A 13,949-nucleotide genomic window follows, 5' to 3' on the forward strand; every position below is an offset into this window, starting at 1 on the left:
GAATAAAAATACCAAAACTAACCTAAGTGTCCATCAATACGGGATTAGTTAAATAAACTGTGGTCTGTGCCTGCTGTGGAATCAAGGAGATCTGTGTGTACTCAGTAGAAAAAGAGAGCTGAGATCTAGTTATATGGAGGACAAATGGAACTAACCTTAGCACCCACCAACAGGGGATCAAATAAGCCATAATCTATGGTTATCGTGGAACGCTGGGAGATTCAAATGTACCCACAAGGAAAGCTGGCTGAGGTGTAGTTCCACAGGAGGCCAGGGGGAATCAAGGTTGCCAAACAGTCACAGACAGCACAATCATGGAAAAATAAAACCAAACACCAAACTCAGTTCTTGATTTGGGTGGGCACATAAACACAAGCGCAGGTGCCCCTGAAACGCCTGGGAATTCACGCATCGTTCGGGACAGCACTGTGAGTGGCGGGAAGGGAGTTGCCGTAGTGGAGAGTGTGGTCACATCATGAGGAAACCGAGGCGCCCCTGGCCTCCAGGAGGTCACAGGTCTTAGCTCCCTGTCCCCGGCTGGGGAACCTAGCAGGGAGGCAGAGGGAGGGAGTGAGAGGCTTCTGGTTGTGCCTTCCCACTGCAACCGTCCTTAATCCCGACCTGGGCATTGCAGGGAACATAATCCTTCCCTGAGGCAGACTCCTTTCCCAGGCTCTTTTTCTAGGTCATTCTCTCCCGTGTAGTTGCCCTGGAGAGCATGTGGAGAGGCCGTGTCCCAGGAGGGGACATGACAGTCAGAATTGATGGTTCCCTGTTCAGCTGTCTCTTTTCTACGTTAAAGGGGCTCTGAGGTCACTCCCAGGTCGCCATCCCAGCCCAGGACGCTCCCTGTGGTCAAGGGATAACTGTCCCCCAGCTGGGGATGGGGCACAGCTCATCAGCAGTCTGCTTTGGAGGAGCAAGGCCCTCCCTGGCTCTGCCCCAAGAAGGAAATGGCTGGTATTGTTCAGCCCCCAAAACAGACTCCTTGTTGGGGCAGAGCTGCCTGCATTGTGCCTTCTGCAGGAGAGAATTTCACGCGCCCAGCCCCTCCTTGCCTTCCCCTCCTCCCTCTCTCCCCCTCGCTCTTGCTCTCTCTGCTCCAGCCCCACAGGCCTCCTCGCTGTTTCTCCAACATGCCTGCTATGGTCCTGCCCCAGGGCCTTTGCACGGGCTGTGCAAGACCCAGACCACTGTCCCTTCATGGCTCTCTCCCTGACTTTATTTGGGTCTCGCCCCCAGTGTCACTTCCCTGGTGACTCTGCACTAAACTACCCCTCCCCTCCCCCTAGGCTCTCTGAAATGCACCTTAAACCCTGTTCAAAGCTGGTCTTTCTTCCTGGACTGGAAACATCATCTTCATCATTACCATCATCTTCATCAAAATGGCAAACTCTGGGGGCTTCCCTGGTGGCGCAGTGGTTGAGAGTCCGCCTGCTGATGCAGGGGACACGGGTTCGTGCCCCGGTCCGGGAGGATCCCACATGCCACGGAGCGGCTGGGCCCGTGAGCCATGGCCGCTGAGCCTGCGCGTCCGGAGCCTGTGCTCCGCAATGGGAGAGGCCACAACAGTGAGAGGCCCGCGTACCGCAAAAAAAAAAAAAAAAAAAGGCAAACTCTGCTATAGGCTCTGCTCTGGGCCAGCCCTGGGCTAAGGCTCTACCTGGATCGGCCCATTTAATTCCCACAACAACCTCACAGGGGTGGGTCACGCCCACTTTACAGGTGGGAACACTGAGGCTCAAAGCAACATAAGTCACCCGCTCAGGTTCACACTACACGTCAGAGGTGGCAGGGGATAGTCTCGGAGTGAGGTGGGGTGGTGCTACACCCTGTAACACTCGCTAATCTTTTTTTTTTTTTTTTTTTAACAGAGGCAGGAGAGGGTCCTGGCAGTTCATTCAGCTAGAATTCAAAATACGGCTCTGTTTTTGCTGGACCTGTTTTCATCGTCACCTGCAGAGATCCTGTAACACTGGTCTCCTCTCATTCGTTGATTCCGTCCATCAGTCAGTCAACAAACAACTACTGTGCCAGGCATTTTCCACGTGCTGAGGACACACAGTGCGTGAGACAAAGGGGTCAGCTCTCTTGGAGCCCACAGATAATAAAAGAGGTAAGTAAATACACTCTCTCCCACCTTAGGTGGCCATAAGTGGAGAGAAATAAATCCAGGAAAAGGGCGAAGGGGGTGTTGAGGGGATTGCAACGATCTAATTTGCCAAGAAAGGGACATTCATACAAAGACTTAGGGAGGGAGAAAGGGAGCCGAGCGGGGCGGGGTGGGGGGTCAGGCAGCAGGACTGGGCCATTCAGCCACAGAGTCCGGGGTCAGGCGCTGCAGAGAGAGGAAGGTGGACTTTTTACAAACTTAAATTTTTTTTTTTAAGTTGGAAAGAATTTAAAAAGAAATAGTTGTCACAGAACAGTATCAGGAAGGAAGTACTTAAGTGACAAGAGGCCAGCACGGCCAGGGCACAGCCACTGTGACACAGTCGCAGAAAGGCTGGCAGAGACCTCGGTTCTGACGCGCTGTGTGACCTCTAATGAAAAGTGCGCCCTCTCTGAACCTCGCCTGTCAAAGGGAGCAAGTCCCGGGGCGCCCTCGGAGCACTCGCGCTGTAACTGCTTCTGGGATGAGAGGATAGCTGGTCCTTGGCGCCCAGCGGGGGCTGCTCCAGCTGTGACCCAGTCTGTGAGCTATAACCTCTCCCCCCAGCATGGGCCTGTCATCTCTGTGTGGGGTGTGTGGACTCGCAGCTGGGCTGGAGCTTCTGATGCCTCCCCCTCCACTGTGGAAAGGTTTGGTCTGGGCGAGGGAGCAGCGGGGACTTGACTCTGTCTCTAGCAACCCTGTTCATTCACTTACCTCGACGTTGGCTGGACTGGGAAGCGGGAGAGCTCGCGGGAGGGTGGTCTCGGTGGAGGGCTGGGTGCCCTGAGCAAGTGAGTCACCCTCTCTGGGCCTGTTTCCTCTCGTGGAGGCCTGGGCCTTGAGGTGGGGTTAGAAGGCCAGGATCCCAGGTCCTGATTAGGGTGGGGGTCTGGATTCCAGTCCTGCTTTTGCTGCTAAGTTTTTAGGGCACCGGGTCCATTTCCTGAAAGGTGGTGAGAAGGCCAGCCAGCTGTGAATGGTGGTGGGAAGGGCAGGTGGGGGGTGGGAGGGACAGGTCTGGCAAAGGCCACTCAGTGGGGCCATGCTGGGTGGTAAAATGAGGCCATGTGGACAGGTCCATGTTGATTCTACACCTTCTCTGCCCCTTCCCTCCTCCTTGAGGCAGGGGCCTTGGGGGAAGTGACACCCACAGGGCGGTCAAGGTCACCACCTGCCCTCCAGACACTCCTTTTACCCCCAGGGACCTGCCACCCTGTCCGCCCAGGACTATATACCATCTGTTCACTGATGACTCCTGACCCTGTGTCTCTCCTGAGCTCCAGCCCTGGGGACCAGCCACATCCCTGACATCACCCGGAGGCCCCGCAGTGTCCCGACGTCACCCGTCCCCTGGCAGCTCCTCATTCACACCCCCGGCCAATCCATCACCAGGTGCTGTCAGCTCCACCTCCAAATATGTCCCAGATCCACCGTGCTCTGCATCTCTGCCACCGCCAGGCCACCACCAACCCACTCCAAACCCTCTTCCTGTCAGCATGGGCTCCAGCTCACTCCCCACCGTTCAACAGACACCCTGCTTTTTTTAGGACTCAGCGTCCCACCTTCAGAATGCACTGGGGCTGTGTGAGGTCCCTCAGCATCGCTGACTTTCGGGGCTGGACCATTCTCTGTAGGAGGCCATCCTGGGCACTGGGGGGTGTGGAGCAGCATCCTTGACCCCCACCCCATCGACGCCAGGAGCCCCCCAGTCGTGACAACCACAGACGTTCCCAGACATCGCCCACGTCCCCTGGGGGGCGGGATCACCCGAGCGAGACCCGCTGTCGGTCGTAGAGGATGCTGGGCACAGAGCAGGCATCCAGTGGCTGCCCCAGGAGGAGACAGGCTGATTATCAGCCTGTGTTATAGATGGGGAAGAAGAGGCCCAGAGAGGGGAAGTGACTTGCCCAGGGCCACACAGCAGGTGAGAAGCAGATGTAAGACTCGAATCCAGGACTCCACACCCTGTCTTCCCACGGTTCTCCCAGGGTCGGGGCGGTGGGAGCCCATCCTCGTGGGACCCTGACTTCCGCCAGCTCTGCAGACCCAGGAGCCTGCCCTGTGCCAGCCGGGCAGAACTGTGAGGCCCCGGGGCTGCCCTTGGCAGAGCGAGGCTCCCTCCCCCCACGCCATGGTCAGCGAGCACGCAGCTTGTGGCCAAGGGTGGGGGAGGCCCTGGGGGCCAGCCTGGCCCTTCCTGGGCTCCGGGTGCAGCCGTGTTGGGGCTGAGTCTCCATGGGACTGTTGATGTGGGAAAAACTCCTCGCCACGTGGACTGAGCCCTGTTCATACAGAACGTGCTGCAGACCAGACCCCCCCGGACACCCAGGGCCGCCCCCCCTCATTTTCCACACAGAGGAGCCAGAGCCTCGGGGCTGGTGGCCGAGAACCTTCCCATCTCTTCTCCCCAGCGAGGGGCAAATCCCACCGGGGCAGGGCTGCCCTGGCCACACTCCAGGACTCTCTCTCTCTCTCTGAACCCCCAGTAGGCCAAGCGTGGGTGCTGGGGGCTCAGCAGCACCGGGGCCTTCCTCGGGGCATTTTTTTCCCATTTCAAGTGGCCAGTGTTTGTTTTTTTTAGTACTTTCACATATATGTGCAGCCGTCACCTCTAATTCCAGAACATTCCATCACCCGCAGAAGAAGCCCCGTCCCCATGAGCACTCACCCCCTACCCCCTGCCCGAGCCCCTGACAACCTACTCTCTGTGTCTGTGGATCTTCCTGTTCTGGACGTTTCCCATCCATGGAATCACACCCTGTGTGTCCTTCTGTGTCTGGCTTCTCTCACTGAGCGTCGTGTCGGGTGGGCAAACAGGCAAGACGTGCAAACACATCCATGAAGTAGATCGTTTGGGAAAAGTGGGGGTCTATTATCTGGTTGATGCTTTGTCCAGCATGGCCGGGAAGGCCTGTCTGAGCTGAGTCATGAACGGCGGGCAGGAGTGAGCAGGTGGAAGGCCGGGAAATGGTGTTCCGGGTGGAGGGATCCACCGGGGCAAAGGCCCTGGGGTGGGAATAGGCTGGTGCTCGGAAGACAGAAAGGGGGGTTGCGGCTGGAGGCTCAGGGTGCGTCTGAGTTTGGATCTGGGGGGTCGGGGTTGGCAAGGGTGGAACCACGCAGGGCTCTGAACCCACAGTGAGGTGTTGGGACTTGATTCTGAGAGTGCGGGGGAGTCATGGGGGGATCTGGGGCAGGAGCAGGACGTGTCTGAGCTGGAGTCTGAAGATGTGTCTGGCTCTGTGTGTCCTGGCCCTGTCACCCCACATCATCTGAGGCTGGAAACTTGTGTCTCCTGCCTGGACAGCACTGTCCCAAGGGCGGGGACCACATTAGTCCTCTTTCTACCCCCCATCACCAACATGCACAGAGCTGGGTGCTCAGAGGGCCCAAGAATATCCAACGAGGGGCTTCCCTGGTGGCGCAGTGGTTGGGAGTCCGCCTGCCGATGCGGGGGACACGGGTTCGTGCCCCGGTCCGGGAAGATCCCACATGCCGCGGAGCGGCTGGGCCCGTGAGCCATGGCCGCTGAGCCTGCGCGTCCGGAGCCTGTGCTCCGCAACGGGAGAGGCCACAACAGTGAGAGGCCCGCGTACCGCAAAAAAAAAAAAAAAAAAAAAAAAAAATCCAACGAATGAAGCAGAGAATCAGCGAAATCCCGCGCCAGGACGAGCTCTTCGGGGTCCCCGTCGGAGGCCGCCCCCAACCGCCCTGGAAGAGACTTTTAAGGCCCTGAGCCACAGCTTCCTCTTCTGCAAAAGGGACTCATGTGACTAACAGCCGCCTCCCGGGGCTGACGGAGTGGCAGGTGAGAAGTCAGAGAGAAGATACTTTATAACCTGGGCACCTTCAGAAAAGTCTCCACTGGGTGCCGGCTGGGGTCGGGCGCCCCGAGTCCTAGGCCTTGTTCTGCTCTCGGCCAAGTCCTCACCTCATCTGTTCATTCATTCAACAAGCACTGAATGGGCACCTTCTGTGTGCCAGGCGCTGCTCTTTGAGGGAAACAGCAACATGGACTGAATCCCTGCCACTCATCCACGGGTGATAAACAGGAGGAGTAAAACAGAGGCCACGTGTGGACAGGGCTACGGAGAGAAAACGGGGCAGGTGGCGGTCCGTGGTCGGCAGAACAACGCCCCATCCAAAGATGCCCGTGCACGACCTGATCCCTGGAACCTGTGAGTGTTACTTTATGTGGCAAAGGGGGAATGAAATTAAGGATGCTGAACAGTTCACCCTGAGACGGGGAGGACCCTGGATTCCCCGGGGAGCCCACTGTCATCCCAGGGTCCCTATAAGAGGGAGGCGGGAGGGTCAGAGGCAGAGAGAGACGGGAGATGCTGCGCTGCTGGCTGTGAGGATGCAGGAGGGGCCGCGAGCCAGGGATGCAGCGCCTCTAGAAGCTGGAAAAGGCGGGAACCGATGCTGCCCTGGAGCCTCCGGCAGGACCGGCCCTGCCCACACCTAGACTCAGCCCCGTGAGACCCCAGTCGGACTCCTGACCCCCAGCACTGTCAGAGAATCAATGTGTGTGGTTTCAGCACTAGGTTTGTGGTGATGATTTGTGGTAGCAACCTCAGGAGACTCACGCAGGGTCTTTGCAGATTTGAAGAGGAGGTGGGTGGAGGCCTCCCCAGAGCTGTGCGCTTGCTCTGCGGGCTGGAAGGTGGAGGGGGCCGAGCTCCCCGCAGGGTCTGCTATCAGCCTCAACTGCAGTGCAGGGACCTACCCCGGGGGAGGAGCCCGAAATCTGTCCGTCCAGGCAGGACCTGGGAAATGGAGACCCCTCCTCCCCTTCGCCCCAAGCTGTCCTGTACCCAAATTTACCAGGAAGTTCTTAAGCCGAGGGGGCTGGGGTTGCCAGGGCCCCTCCCCTGGAGCAGAGGCAGCCCAGCCCCAGGGGTCCTGGCCAGGGTCCCTCCCCCTCCCATCCCTTCTATCTTGAGCCAGCTTTTGCCCCCGAAAAGCCACATGGGACTCATCCTCCCGACCCCTCTCAGGCTGGGGGATGCTGAACACGCCCTTGAGCAAGGCTGAGCCAGGCCCCTCCTGCAGGCGGCAGCTGAACCCACCAGGAGGGCAGGGGCGGGGGGAGTAGATGGTTGCAGCCAGCCCCTCTGTCCCCGGGGCCACAACTGGGGCCAGAAGGAGCAAGGGCAGTGCGGCTGGCAGTTCCTCAAAGCGCTCCCTATTCCAGCGGCTAGACCGACTTGGGGGGTGGGGCCCAGCCACAAGCAGCGCCGGGCCCTCTGAGGCCTGCTTTTGGGGACGCACTGCCGACCCCTCAGGAATGGTGCATCCTTTGGCCTAGATCCGGGCCCTCCCGGGACTTTGATCCATGACAATTCATTAAGCCCTAATTAGCCTCCAGCTGCCTTTAGTCCCCGTTAAACCTTCGGGGGGCTGGAGGACTCCCGACCCACTTTCCTTGCCAGCCTGTGCAGGGGGGCTGTGGACCGCCCTCTGCAGGTGAGGCCTCTAGATCTGGAACCACGTTTTGAATGCCCACTGTATAGCACGCTAGCCCAGCCGAGCCCTGAGTGGGGAGAATAATGAAACCCACTTGGAGAAAAGGAGACTGAGGGTGAGAGTGGACCCCAGCTCTCCTGGCAGCACTCAGCTTGAGAGTCAACATTTGAACCCGGGTCTGATGCCAGCTCCCTTCCACTGAATCCCAGAGCCCTACTGGAGGGTGGATGGACGGCCCTCTTAAGAGGCCCAGATTGACATGGGGTGGTGGGCGGCTCTCCCGGGCCCACCCAGGACAAGCTCTGCTTGGAGAGTTCTCCAAAAGGCTCCCTACCTGGTGACTAGGTGGTGACTCAGGGGAGCCCAAGAATGACAGCACTGTGGGAAGAGAAATCAAGTTGATGCCTAAGATCTGCTTTGTAATTCCCACTCAGCAAGGCACCTTTGGATCCCAGGCATCGAGCGGGGCTGGCTAGGAGCAGCCACCTCCATTCTACAGATGATCCCACTGAGGCCGAGCAGGTGCAAGGCAGAGCTGCTGGGGTACCAGTGAGGATGATCATGGCTGCCCCATGGTCTCAGAGCATCTATCTCGTAGCAGCCCCATGCCAGGGGTGCAGCGCACCTCCATTTATCACCCCCCGTGTTGATGTCCGTCTCAAGACTGGAGCTCAGAGAGGGGCTGTCCTTTGCCGGAAGTCACCAGCTGGGACGGGGAACAGAGAAGCAGGCCGAGGACAGCTGGCTTTAGCCCTACTGTGAGCCCTCGTCCCATGGTTGGGCGTCCCCTTCCCATCTCCCCACGCCATCCAGGTAGAGCGGAGGAGCTGCATCTGCAGGGGAAGCCTCTGGGGTGGGCCCACGGGGTCTTCCAGCTCAGATCCTGTCTCAGATGGCTGCCACTCCAGCTCAGCGGGGAATGGGCAAGGCAGTATACCCACAGCCCGACGGCCCCAGACCTCTCCCCGCTTGCCTGCACCTGGTTTCACCAGTCTCATCCACAGAGAGCCTGTGTCCTCCACCTGTGGGCACTCACACGCCATAGCCTTCCCAGCCTCCACACCTCCTCCAGGGAGCCCTTCTGGGTTGCTCCAGGTTTCAGAGCCCTGCTGTGCCTAAAAGTCCCCCCATCGAGCCCCAGATGGTCCCTCTGCTGCTGCCATACTGCAGCAGACACCCCCTCCCCATGCCCCCACCAGCAACCATCTCTGTACAAACATGGATTCACCAGGCACTGCTTGTTAAAAATGCAGGTTCTGGGGCACAAACCCCAGAAGTTCTGATTCCTCAGAACTGGGGGGCTGGGGTGCCTGTGTTGTCAGTGCCTGGGGCGCGTGTTGAAAAAACCAGTCATAAGGCAGTCTCAAAAATAAGGACCGGGTCCTTTCCTGCACCCAGATCAGGCAAGGCATAAGGTGCTGTCCCCCCCCCCCTCGCCCAACCTGTTGAATGGGGCTCAGTGGCCTCCCAGGCCTGGCCCCAGAGGCCCTGGGGGGCACCCATGCCCAACCTCACGGGATGGAGAGAAGCTCCCCCGACCCCATCCTTGCTGCTGCTTGGACACAGGCCTTCAGTGCAGGGGGCTCGGCTCTGTGCTCCCAAATCCCTCCCACCCGGCTGAGCTGTCCCCAGCCCCAGGGATGCAGCAGGTCCTGGTGTGGACCCCAAACGCTTCCTTCTCCTTCCTGGCAGCTCGGCACCCCCTAGGCTGGACCAGACCCCGCTGCAGGGGAGGGCAGGAAGGCTTGGGGGTGACGCTACCATCCCGACCGTCGTCCACCCCCAGACCCAGCCAGTCCCCCTTCCTTCCCCTCATGGAAGGGGGCGCATCCCCCCAGGCGTACCCACTGCCCCAGAGAGAAGCCCATCTGCCTCCCTGATCCTCGGCGCCCCAGCGGAGGAACAGGGGGACCCCAGCACGGGGAGTGGCCCCTCAAAGTTTCCAGGGGGAGCGCTGGGGGCCTGGCGAGGAGCAATGAGCCCGGGAGGGGCGCTCAGTGAGAGTGGTCCCCGGGCGAGGGTGGGGGCTCGGGGGAAAAAAAAAGGTGCGCGGTGACCCGAGGGCAGGCAGGTGTGCGGGGCTGCGGGGCGCGAGGACACGTGCGCGCAGGTGCCGGGACTTGGCGCCAGGGCGGCGGGCGGGGGAAGGGCAGGGCGTCCAGGACCCGGGAGCGCCTGCCGCTCACCCCTGTGGCCATGGCTTTGGTGGGCCTGCAGAGGCTGCGGTGCAGGGAACACAGGGCTCCCCATCTGTGACCCTCTGGGATCTGGCCTCTCCTCGCTGACCCCACTCCAGCCTCCGCCACCCGGCACCTGGATACCTGCCCCAGCCTCTTCCGATCCGGCCAGCGCTCCAGGCCCATTCCTCACATGGGCCCCGGAGGATGCTTAACCCCTGGCCTCTAGAACCAACTACGGCTCCCTGTTGCCCTCAGATTCATGGCTAAACTCGGTGTGTGTTTCTGGATCTTCCCTACCCACGCCTTCCTCCCGCCGGCCGCCTCACTCCTTCCCAGTGAGGCCCCCTTGCCCCTTTTCAAACATGCCTGGCTCCTGCCAGTCTCAGGGCCTTGGCCTTCGCTGTTCCCTCTGCCTGGAATGCCTTCCCCTGCATCCTTTGTTGGCCAGTTTGTAATCGCTTATTTATGCTGCAGCTCAATGCTGGACGTTTGTGGAAAGAATGACCCTTTTACTGTGGTGGTTTGGGGAGCCGTGGGCACCCCCAACTTGGGAACCTCAAGTTAGGAGGGAGGCCTGCCTCATCTGATGACAGGCGTCTTGTTGGAGCAGATGTCCTAGAATCACTAAATGTTGGGGTAAAGTGTCCCTATCCTGACTCCCAGGTTGGAATATTGTGCAAGCCAGGGCAGAAATGGAATCAGGAGTGGAGTGTCCTGACCCCCCCAGGACAGAGCCTGCCCAGCATCGGCCCTGTTTAGGGAGCTCACGCTGTGGAGTCCAGGGTGAGAGGCAGGACATTACTGCAGCGTGGGAGGTGCAGGGGCAGAGGACGGGGTGGGGGCACCCTCCCCCCCTTCACCGTCATGCTAATACACGATTAATTAGCGAGATTACTGAGCACTTACTATATGCTGGGCTCCGTTCCAAACACGGGCCCTCTTGTGCTTGCTGCAGGGTCGTGGTTACAGGTGGACACTTACTATTCCCATTTCACAGATCCACAAGTCGAGGCTCAGAGATACCATTTGTCCCAAGAGAGGGGCTCAAGGTGGGCCTGGCTGCCCAGGGGGCTAGGCGTGTAACCTCTCATGATCCCATCCCCACCAGCCTTCCCTGATCGCTGCGCCCTCCCAGCTGCTTCCATGGTGGCCTGGCATCAGCTCAGCCAACTGTGATTCGAGCAGGCTCCATTCCCAGACTGTCGTGTTGGCCGGAGGCCTGGAAACCGCATCCCAGGAGGCCGTAGGCCAGGTCCCCATGGGACAAGGGGGCAGATCCCTTTCCTGGCCAACAGAGTTCCAGGAGGAGGACGTGGGCTCCCCTCCCTTGTGGTTCCCCATCCCCACGGACAGCCCAGTGCCCGCATAGAGGAGTCACTGCTGCAGAGGCTGTGTGACCTCAGGGCAGTCGCTTCCCAGCTCTGAGCTTCTGTTTCCCTCTGTAAAATGAGGCTCTGATACCTGCCACCCAGGGCTCTAGGAAAGCAAGCACTTTCCTACTGTGTGCCAGTAGGTCTGAGTACCAGGTCAAGCACCGGGCCAGAGGGAGGAGACGTGGCCGGGGGGGGAGGGCTCGCCATGGGCCTGGGGGAGCAGATTTGTGACATTATCACAAAAGGTGGTGGCGGAAAACTCAGCAGATGATACCCGGTACCCAACCTAGGCTGGGGGTCAGAGACGCTTTTCCAAGGAGAGGGTGCTTGAGATGAGTCCTGCAGGGAGAAGGGGGTAACCAATGCGGTGGTCAGGGTTCAAACCTACTTCCTGCCTGTGGAACTGTGGGAGACTCCCCTGCAGCCTCAGTTTCCACATCTGTAAAATGGGGACCCAAACAGTATCTGTCTTCTAGGGCTGCAGAGACCCCACTCAATGATGGAGGGGGACATCACTGTCCTCGGTGTCCACAGGGGGACACCAGGGCGCTCAGTGGCTCTGCCCAGCTTGCATTCATTGCTCCGGAAGGAAGCCTGGCTGAAGGGCAGGATGAGGTCTCGGACACTGCCCGCCTCAGGACCTTTGAACAGCTGTCCCCCTCTGCCTGCAGTGCCTTCCCCCAGCCATCAGCCTGGCTCACCCCTTCCTGACTCATGGCTCCACCCTTTGCCTCCTTCTGTCCCCTCTCTGCCTCCTCGGCACTCTCTCCAGTTAAGACACTGTGTAATTTACTGATTCATCCTGTTTATCGTGGGCCCCGCCTTCTTCTCGGCCGCAGCTCCAGCAGACACAGAGTAGGCGTCCAGTAAGGACTGGCTGAATGAACCAATAGTCCAGTGACGTTGAGGGCTGTAGGTTTTGGCCCCGGAGGTGGAGGTTCTGGGGGTCTGAGTAGGGAAGCATCTACGGCTGCCTGAAACCACTGTCTTGTCTTCTCTCTGTCCGTGGTCAGCATGAACCTGCTCTCTGTGCCAAGAGGGAGCCCATGAGCACATAGTAGGTCCTCAGCAACCGGCTAGAATGTACACATCGTCATTGCCGTTCTGTTGCATTTAGCAAGGGGAGGGAGGTGGGCTCAGCTTCTGGGTGGCCTCTCCTGGCCCAGCATCCCCAGTGGGATGCCTCCGTGGGGGCTGAGGGGACATGGGAAGGGGATGCGTCCAGGGATCCCAGCCTCCCAGGTGGTGGGCAGCAGTACCTGGTCGCCAAGGTTACGACCACCTGTGATGGGGATGTTGCCGTGGAGACAGACCCCCTGGGAGGAGAGGGTGGCTCCAGATGGGGGAGCTGTGGCAGGGGCAGGGGGCCTGGAGGTGGCTGCCAGCCAGGGGGCTTCCGTAACCCCCGTGTGTCCCTCTGGGTGGGAGTGTCACAGGGCCATGGCTCTCCCCGTTCTGCGTCCTCATGCCTGGGAAAGCCAGCAGGAACCCTTAGGTGGCAGTAACTATTTCTAAAATTAAAAGCTCTTCTCTCCTTCGTTCTCTGGTGAGATGTGCAGGACTGGCGGTCGGGGCCAGGGGAGGGAGGGGTCACATGGCCTGGGAGCCTCAGGTGTGGCTTCAGACAAGTGGCTTTCCCTCTGTAACGGGAGCAGAGTCCTGGATTTCTGGCAGGCCAGAGAGCAGAGGGATTGAGGCCTTGGGATCCAGGCCCCTGGGGCTGTGCCGGGTCCCCTCAGGGTGACCTTGACTAATGACCTAACCTCTCTGAGCCCCAGGAACCTCATGTGTAATGTGGGAATCATAGCAACCAGTCCCTCGAGGTTGTTGGGAGGATGACACAGGACTGTATGATTCACAAGTCTGTCTGCCCCGTCCATGGTAAACAGCCTTGAGTGGTTGGTTAGCTGGTGTTATTTACTGAGTCAGCATTTTCCCGGGCTGTGCATGGGGAGGCCAGTCCCCAAATGCGGCTCCCGCCACAAAAAGGGGCCCAAAGCCAGACTGTAAGGCAAACATCACAGGACAAGCTCTGAGGGCCCCAGAGGGTGGGAGAGGCCTGCCGGCAAAGGGCCTGGTGTGGGCAAAGCCCGCGGGGCTGACCAGACGTGGCGTTGGGGCCTCTGCCGCCATTCTGTGTGGTCAAATGGGGGCCTCGAACTGACACTAGCCTCTTGTGCGAGGCAGGCCCTAGTCGGCAAGTCCCAGGGTCCCAAGGAAGTGCGGCTATGACATGGTCATGGGTTTTTTTCTCCTTTATTCTGTCGATGTGGTGATTTTCCAGTGTTAAACCAACATTGCATTCCTGGCCACGACCACCTGGTGGTCACGATGTGCAATCCTTTGGATCCAATCTGGTGATGTTTGGTGAGGGGTCTTTGCATCTGTATTCGTGAGGGATATTGGTCTGTGGTTTTCTTTTTCTGCAATGTTTTTGACAGGTTTTGCTCACACTGCCCTCATAGAACAGGGAATATTCCTTCCTCCTCTGGTGTCCAAGGTTGGATTGGTGTTATTTGTCCCTTAAAAGCTTTGGGATAAGTTCTGAAGTAGAGCTGTCAGTACTTGCTGACGGATGGGATGCATGGGGGTGGGGGGAGGTCAAGGGTGACCCCAAGGTTTGGAACCTGGGCAAGCGGGGGGACTTGTGGGGATGGATCCTGGGATGAGGAAAGCTGGGGAGGTGGCAGGCGGAAGGGGGAGCATCAGCTTGGGGCACATTAATTTGGGGTTCCTCTAAGACACGCAGTGGGTGTGAATCTGGGTCTTTGG

At 59.2% G+C, this 13,949-nt stretch overlaps 1 protein-coding gene across 6 annotated transcripts in view; it reads left to right on the forward strand.

Annotated features, from left to right (window-relative positions):
* The first annotated feature begins 1,911 nt into the window (after nucleotides 1-1,911).
* The window catches only part of SPPL2B (signal peptide peptidase like 2B), a 36,517-nt gene continuing 24,479 nt past the window's right edge, over nucleotides 1,912-13,949 (forward strand). The window contains exons 1-2 of one of the 6 annotated variants that reach the window (XM_024740094.1): nucleotides 2,013-2,116; nucleotides 6,140-6,333. The gene's annotated coding sequence lies outside the window, so the exon portion shown is untranslated. Of the gene's footprint in view, nucleotides 2,117-5,689; nucleotides 6,334-13,949 lie in introns of those variants that run through there. The other 5 variants (XM_024740103.1, XM_024740095.1, XM_024740098.1 and 2 more) reach the window with 5 other exon arrangements.

Source organism: Neophocaena asiaeorientalis, unplaced genomic scaffold, assembly GCF_003031525.2.
Source record: "Neophocaena asiaeorientalis asiaeorientalis breed wild unplaced genomic scaffold, Neophocaena_asiaeorientalis_V1.1 scaffold469, whole genome shotgun sequence".
NCBI classification, from domain to species: domain Eukaryota; kingdom Metazoa; phylum Chordata; class Mammalia; order Artiodactyla; family Phocoenidae; genus Neophocaena; species Neophocaena asiaeorientalis.